Genomic DNA, 7,178 nt, shown 5'->3' on the forward strand with positions numbered 1-7,178 from the left:
AAAAGAGAAATATACCAAAAGAGACACAAACATTTAACGTGGTTCGGTCAACTGACCTACGTCCACGGCGGAGATGAGCAATCCACTATATAAAAAGAGAGTACAGAATATCGAGAGAACAACCTCACGTAGAGGCAAACACAAGTGACACACTAACACTTGTCCCGTAAAGTTCTCCCCCTAAACACGACTCTCAAACCCCATATGGGTACATTGTGAATGCTACTGAATGAGAAGGGCGAATCCTCAATTTATAGAACTCCAAACATTTTCCTATAAGAAAAGGGACTAGCCAAATATGGAAGAATTATATTTTTCTTCTAGGAAAAGAAAAACCCAATTATGGTAAATATGTTGTCCTTTCCTTCATGAAATAGGAAAATCAATTATGGTAAGAAAATCTGAACAAACACCTAACAAGAGCAGTCATAGAGGGTGTTTGACTAAGCTTATAAGATGGTCAAACTAGCTTATAAGCATTCTTCGGCTTATCTACGCGTTTGGTAAAGTTAAAAATGCTTATAAGCCAAGTGCTTATAAGTCAAAAATAAGCCATAAGCTGGTCACCCCCAGCTTATGAATTTTTAGCTTATAAGCACTTTAAGTTTGACCAAGTTTTTTACTATTTTATCCTTAAAATATTCTTTTTCAGAATAAAACTCCTACATCGATACTCACTGCCTCAAGTATTCAACCTAACCCCCCCTTCAAGTCTGCAATTCTCATTAACTATTTAAGATAAGTAAATTCTCTGTTCCTTTGCATACGTATATCTATGTGATTGTGTATTAATCTTTGAACTTTATGTAGGACATATCAAATTTTTGGTGTATTGCTTTCTAAGTGTTGTGGTGATGAAGAAAATGTTTGTTTCTCTTCAATAATTTGTCCTATTTAGGTTTATTTACTGAGAAACTTTTGTCAATTTATTAATTATGCTTATCATAAAATAAATTATATTTATCTTAAAAATTATCTTATCTAAGCACAGTTGTATTTAAAATAAAATGACAAATAGAATATTTTGTATTTGAATCGATCTGGAATCTAAAATTTTGAAAAATTACGCCCTTATAAGTGTAAACAGTTCTAAGGTTATTTAAGTAATTTTAACAGAAAAAGAGTTTATTATCACTTTTTTATCAAATATTGCAGCAACTTATTATCAATTTCAGCACTTGTACACAAACACGTAACTGCTTATTTATTAAATCAGTTTCAGCACTTAAAAGTGCTTTTCAGCACCTAATGCTTATCAGCTACTTCAAATTAGCTAAACCATGTTAGAATAGTTATGTAAATAGGAGTAAATAACCCTAATCCAATATGTATTAGGAGTAGGATATGTTGTGTATATATATAGGGTTAATTGTATCGTGTTTTACACAAGTTAATAATATCGATATTATTTTCTCCCGTGCTTTCGCACATGGTATCAGAGCAGCAGTGAGAAAATATCCGGGAAAGTCGCTGTGCTTCAATTCCGGCAACCTTTTTAGGGCTGTTTTCAGTCAAACCAATTTACATCGGTGTTGTGCAAAAACCAACACTACCACAAGGTCCCCCAACCCCCAGCGACCAAACCCCAACAAACACCTCCGCCGGCAGACGTCTCACGCGACTCCACGCGCCGATCAGACAGTTTTTTTTTCGGCGAGCGCGTGGAGCACTTTCCGGGCAATTTTTGACTTCGTTCCTTCAGAACAGTTGGCTCGCCCTCAAAATTCGAGCGTATCCATAATTTTATTTTTTAATTCCGACCACTTTGAGTTTTTCCGGCGACTACACTGATTTTTTCCGGCAGATACAGTAATTTTCCGGCAAAAGTAGTGTTTCCTTCATCTGTTTTAGCGAGTTGTCAGTTGATTCTTTCTGTTATTTGGTGATAATCCATCGATGTCTTTGGGAGTCGATGCTTTCGGGTCTAAAAACCCGGGTTCTGGCAGTTCCGGTGTTATGATTACCTCAGAACCTTTAATGGGAGGTTCAAACTACTTAGCTTGAGCTTCTTCTGTTGAGTTGTGGTGTAAAGGTCAATGAGTTCAAGATCATTTAACACAAAAGGCTAGCGAAGGTGATGAAAAGGCCAAAACACTATGGGAGAAGGTCGATGCTCAGTTATGTAGTATCCTGTGGCGATCTATTGATTCCAAGTTGATGCCCTTGTTCCGTCCATTCCAAACATTTTATTTAGTTTGGGAAAAGGCTCATAATTTATACACTAATGACATATCTCGTTTCTATGATGTAATATCGCGAATGACAAGCTTGAAGAAACGGGAATTGGATATGTCTACTTACTTGAGACAAGTACAGGCAGTCATGGAAGAATTTGAGACGTTGATGCCAGTTTCTGCTAGTATTGAAAAGCAATAAGAGCAACGACAGAAGATGTTTCTAGTTCTTACACTCGCTGGACTCCCTACTGACCTTGATTCAGTACGTGACCAGATTTTGGCTAGTCCGACTGTCCCCACAGTTGATGAATTATTCTCTCGATTACTTCGCCTTGCCGCAGCACCAAGTCACCCAGTGAGCTCATCACAGACACTTGACTCATCTGTCCTCGTATCCCAGTCAGTGGACAATCGGGCATCTCATACTATGGAGAATAGACGAGGAGGAGGTCGTTTTGGAAGATCTAGACCCAAGTGCTCTTATTGTCATAAACTTGGACACACTCGTGACGTGTGCTATTCTTTACATGGTCGCCCACCCAAAAATGCTTATGTTGCTCAGACTGAGACTACAGGTAACCAGGGATTTTCTTTATCTGAAGGGGAGTATAATGAGTTCCTTCAGTATCGAGCAAGTAAGCAGACATCTCCACAAGTAGCCTCTGTTGCTCAGACCGATACTTCTGTTGCTGGTAATTCTTTTGCTTGTGTTTCCCAGTCTAGTACTCTTGGACAATGGGTTGTGGACTCAGCACTTCTGATCATATCTCTGGTAATAAATCACTTTTGTCAAATATTGCGTATTCACAGTCTCTTCCCACTGTTACTTTAGCCAATGGGTCTCAAACCAAAGCAAAAGGAGTTGGACAAGCAAATCCCCTACTCTCTGTCACTCTAGATTCCGTTCTCTATATCCCTGGTTGTCCTTTTAATCTTGCATCTGTTAGTCGTTTGACTCGTGCCCTCCATTGTGGTATATATTTTATTGATGACTCCTTTATTATACAGGACCGCAGTACGGGGCAAACGATTGGAACAGGACTTGAATCAGAAGGCCTTTACTACCTTAACTCACTCAATTCCTCCAAGGCATGTCTAGTTACAGATCCTCCAGACCTTATTACAGACGTTTAGGACATCCAAGCTTATCCAAGCTTCAGAAGATGGTGCCTAGTTTGTCTAGTTTATCTACATTAGAGTGTGAGTCGTGTCAGCTCGGGAAACATACCCGAGCCTCCTTTCCTCGTAGTATTGAGAGTCATGCAGAGTCTGTTTTTTCTTTAGTTCATTCTGATATATGGGGTCCTAGTAGAGTCAGTTCAACCTTGGGATTTCGTTATTTTGTTAGTTTCATTGATGATCATTCAAGATGTACTTGGATTTTCTTAATGAAAGATCGTTCTGAGTTGTTTTCTATATTCTAGAATTTTTGTGCTGAAATTAAAAATCAATTTAGTGTTTCTATTCGCACTTTTCGCAGTGATAATGCCTTAGAATATTTATCCTCTCAATTTCAACAGTTTATGACTTCTCAAGGAATTATTCATCAGACCTCTTGTCCTTATACCCCTCAACAAAACGGGGTTGCAGAGAGAAAGAATAGGCACATCATTGAGACTGCTCGCACACTTCTCATTGAATCTCATGTTTCGTTGCCTTTTTGGGGCGATGAAGTTGTCACACTTGTTATTTAGTTAATCGGATGCCTACCTCTCCCATCCAGAATCAGATACCGTATGCAGTATTGTTTCCCCAATCACCCTTATACTCTGTTCCCCCTCGTGTTTTTGGGAGCACTTGTTTGGTTCATAACTTAGCCCCTGGGACAGATAAGTTAGCTCCTCGTGCTCTCAAGTGTGTCTTCCTTGGTTATTCTCGTGTTCAGAAGGGATATCGTTGTTACTCACCTGATCTTCGTAGGTACTTTATGTCCTCTGATGTCACATTTTTTGAGTCTAAACCTTTCTTTACCTCTTCTGACCATTCTGACCACCTTGATATATCTGAGGTTTTACCTATACCGACCTTTAAGGAGTCTACTATAGCTCCTCCTTCACCTTCCGCCACAGAAGTCTTACCCGAATCTACTAGAGCTCCTCCTTTACCTTCCGCTACAGATTTCTTACCCATTCCAACCGTTGAGGAGTCTAGTGTGGCTCCTCCTAGACTCCATGTCACAGGAACACCACTCTTGACATATCATCATCGTCCGCACCCAGCATCAGGCCCAGCTGATTCACGTCATGCACCTGACCCTGCTCCTACTCCGGACTTGTCTCTTCCTAGTACACCGATTGCACTTCGGAAAGGTATACGGACCACCCTTAATCCTAATCCCCATTATGTCGGTTTGAGTATCATCGTTTGTCATCACCCTATTACGCTTTTCTATCTTCTTTGTCCTCTGTTTCCATCCCTAAGTCTACAGGTGAAGCATTGTCTCATCCAGGATGGCGACAGGCTATGATTGACGAGATGTCTGCTTTACATACGAGTGGTACTTGGGAGCTCGTCCCTCTTCCTTCAGGTAAATCTACTGTTGGTTGTCGTTGGGTGTATGCAGTCAAGGTTGGTCCGGATGGTAAGGTTGATCGTCTTAAGGCTCGTCTTGTTGCCAAGGGATATACACAGATATTTGGGCTCGATTACAGTGATACCTTCTGTCCCGTGGCTAAGATAGCATCAGTCCGCCTTTTTCTATCCATGGCTGCTTTTCGCCATTGGCCCCTCTATCAGCTGGACATTAAGAATGCTTTTTTACACGGTGATCTTGAGGATGAAGTTTATATGGAGCAACCACCTGGGTTTGTTGCTCAGGGGGAGTCTTGTGGCCTTGTATGTCGCTTGCGCCGGTCACTTTATGGTCTAAAGCAGTCTCCTCGAGCCTGGTTTGGTAAGTTCAGCACAGTTATCCAGGAATTTGGCATGATTCAGAGTGAAGCTGATCACTCTTATTCTATCGGCATTCTACTTCGAGTCTTTGTATTTATCTGGTGGTCTATGTTGACGACATTGTTATTACCGGTAATGACCAGGATGGTATTACTAAATTGAAGCAACATCTCTTTCAACACTCTCAGACTAGGGATCTGGGCAAACTAAAGTATTTTCTGGGTATTGAGGTCGCTCAGTCTAGCTCAGGTATTGTGATCTCACAACGAAAGTATGACCTAGATATTCTTGAGCAGACGGGAATGACAGGTTGTAGAACTGTTGACACTCCGATGGATCCGAATTCTAAACTTCTGCCAGGACAGGGGGAGCCTCTTAGCGATCCTGCAAGATATAGACGGTTGGTTGGTAAATTAAATTACCTTACAGTGACAAGACCTGACATTTCCTTTTCTGTGAGTGTTGTGAGTCAGTTTATGGATTCTCCGTGTGATAGTCATTGGGATGCAGTTGTTCGCATTCTTCGGTATATAAAATCAGCTCCAGGCAAAGGTTTATTGTTTGAGGATCGAGGCCATAAGCAGATCGTTGGATACTCAAATGCTGATTGGGCAGGATCACCTTCTGATAGACGTTCTACGTCTGGATATCGTGTCTTAGTAGGAGGAAATTTGGTCTCCTGGAAGAGCAAGAAACAGAATGTGATTGCTCGGTCTAGTGCAGAAGAAGAATATCGAGCGATGGCTATGGCGACAGGTGAGCTAATTTGGATCAAACAGTTGCTCAAGGAGTTGAAATTTGGTGAGATTAGTCAGATGAGACTTGTGTGTGATAATCAAGCTGCTCTTCATATTGCGTCAAATCCGGTGTTCCATGAGAGAACTAAACACATTGAGATTGACTGTCACTTTATTAGAGAAAAGATACTCTCGGGAGATATTGCTACAAAGTTTGTGAAGTCGAATGATCAGCTTGCAGATATTTTCACCAAGTCCCTCACTTGTCCTCGTATTAACTACATATGTAACAAGCTCGGTACATATGATTTATATGCACCAGCTTGAGGGGGAGTGTTAGAATAGTTATGTAAATAGGAGTAAATAACCCTAATCCAATATGTATTAGGAGTAGGATATGTTGTGTATATATATATAGGGCTCATTGTATCGTGTTTTACACAAGTTAATAATATCAATATTATTTTCTCTCGTGCTTTCTCACAAACCAAACAGGCCATAATCTTTAAATAGTAATATTATTGACCTATCAAGAGGGTAACCCGGTACACTAAGCTCCCGCTATGCGCGGGGTGCCGGGAAGGGCCGGACCGCAAAAGTCATTATACGCAATCTTACCCTATATTTCTGTAACTATGATTTATATAGACATGCATGTTGTGACTCAAATATTGGGTGCTCTTTTTCTTGCAATGATATAAACTTCTTTTTGTCTTTTTTCCATTTTCTTTTTTTGTACTGGCTAGGACGATTATGATGAGAACTTCATATTTATCGTTTTATAAATTAATGAATCCATTTCTAATTTGATCTAAAAAAAGTATTATTTCTATCCTTTGGCAATTTGTCCATTTATAACCTGGAATTTTGACCTTTTTTTTGTTGCAATTTTGGTTACTTATAGAATTTCTGCGAGAGAAAAGAGAGAATCTTTTTCTCTTGAAACGAGAAAACAAGGATCATTAAAGATGAATATAAGTTTGCAATAAAATCAAATTGGGGCTGAAATGCAATTTGAAGATAATGGAGATTATAAGAAAAAGGAGAAAAAATTCTATGAAAGAAGTACGAATTAATTAAAAGGTTCCGAGAAGAAAGAATTACAAGAAAATACACTTGATATCACACTATAACAAAAAATGGCCCATGTTTTTAAGCTTTACCCGACTTAGCCCATATTGTACATATTTTGAAAGCACTAGCAAATTCAAAATCTATGGAGTTAAATTTGTGTTCTCACAACCATTGCTTTCGCTCTCTTTTCTTCTCACATCTTCTACATATGCTTCAAGGGGCCGTCTGCCATTACTGCTTCTCCCCCTGTCATCTGGTTGCAATGTAAGAAATTGAAGAGTAGAAGTCCACCATTGAA

The sequence above is a fragment of the Nicotiana attenuata genome, chromosome 6 (assembly GCF_001879085.1).
Source record: "Nicotiana attenuata strain UT chromosome 6, NIATTr2, whole genome shotgun sequence".
NCBI classification, from domain to species: Eukaryota; Viridiplantae; Streptophyta; class Magnoliopsida; order Solanales; family Solanaceae; genus Nicotiana; species Nicotiana attenuata.